Below are 1726 nucleotides of genomic sequence, written 5' to 3'. Positions count from 1 at the left end.
CGATTCTTGGCTCAGCTGAATCTATCTCTCTTTCTCTAGTATTATTACTCCGTAATATTTATTTAATTTATTTTATTATTATTATTATTATTATTATTATTATTATTATTATTATTATTATTATTATTATTATTATTATTATTATTTATATTATTAAGATTAATATTATTATTAATCTTATTATTATTAGTATTATATTATTAATTATGTATTATACATAAAATACTACGACGAGGTCATGAGTGGGTTACTTTCAAAATGGGTTTTCAAGCGGGATAGAGCTAAGGAAATTATGGATAATGTTCGGGGGTATTTTTATGAATCAAACCTAGTGTTTATCATCTCCGTTACGTCTACGTACTTTTCTGAAATATTGAATCACAATATTGATACGTAAGCATTTATATTTTATCTTTTATATACTAATAGTGTATCCATGTCTAGTGCTCGAGTATATATATTTATACAAGCTTGTATGCTAAATTTCGTCATTAAACAGTTTATGATGAATCACGAATTAAATACATATATTACTATTAAAAGGTATATGATATACATGTTTTTGGAAAGCTGACGAAAAATCAATAACTTTTCATTTAGACATCGAATAGTTTCGATGAACGGATTAAAAGATATGATCAACTGAATTATGATTGACGTTAATTGAAATTGCTTTTAAATCTGCAATTAAGATTTAAACAACTTGTTTACGAGATTGATAAAATGGATTTTTTTGAATATTACCAACCGAGTAAATGAATCCTTATATAAGGTACATCTCGTTTTGTTGAACTTTTGTCAAAATTGACTTTTTGAAATGACTTTTGATAACTTTTGTATGTCGATCTCGAGCATTAGGATTATGATACACTATGACCAGACCTAGCTTGATAAAAATTTATTGACCAACATATGTTCTCTAGGTTGAGATCTACGATTAATTGGTAATCCGAGTTTCGGTCACATTTTGGTGAACAACTTTATATGCTGCTAAGGTGAGTTTCATTACTCCCTTTTTAATTGCTTTTGCAATCTATATTTTTGGACTGAGAATACATGCAATTTATTTTAAACGCAATGGATACAAGTACATACTAAATTCTACACTGAGTTTGAACCGATAATCCCTTAGCTTTGGTAACTAGTAGCTGCCAGTACATAGGATATGGACTGGTGGGCGCGAATAACAGTATATGGATCCATAGGGCTTGACATCCCCGTCCGAGCTAGAGCGCTAGCCTTTTAACGGACGTGTGTTATTTGAGTTTAGGACACGTTGGTTTGCGTGTATTAAAACGAATGGGGTATTTATCATTATAACGTTAAAGTTTAGTTACCAGGGTGCTCTGTTATGTAGAATCTATTGATAAACGTTTCTGGATGAAACAACTGAAATCTTGTGATCCACTTTTATATACAGATTATGCGAAACACTAAAACTATGAACTCACCAACCTTTGTGTTGACACTTGTTAGCATGTTTATTCTCAGGTTCCCTAGAAGTCTTCCGCTGTTTGCTTATATGTTAGACAAGCTATGTGCATGGAGTCTTACATGGCATATTTTTCAAGGAAACGTTGCATTCACCAAATCATCACCATGTATCTTATTTTGACTGCATTGTCAACGGAAGTACTGTTGTAAACTATTATTTATGGTGATTGTCTATATGTAGAATGTAACAACCCAACATTGATTTACCAAAAACACGACACAAAAAAAAATT

Source organism: Rutidosis leptorrhynchoides, chromosome 4 (genome assembly GCF_046630445.1).
Source record: "Rutidosis leptorrhynchoides isolate AG116_Rl617_1_P2 chromosome 4, CSIRO_AGI_Rlap_v1, whole genome shotgun sequence".
Lineage (NCBI taxonomy): Eukaryota > Viridiplantae > Streptophyta > Magnoliopsida > Asterales > Asteraceae > Rutidosis > Rutidosis leptorrhynchoides.
The sequence above is the reverse complement of the archived record's forward strand: the minus strand, read 5'-3'. Positions refer to the sequence as shown.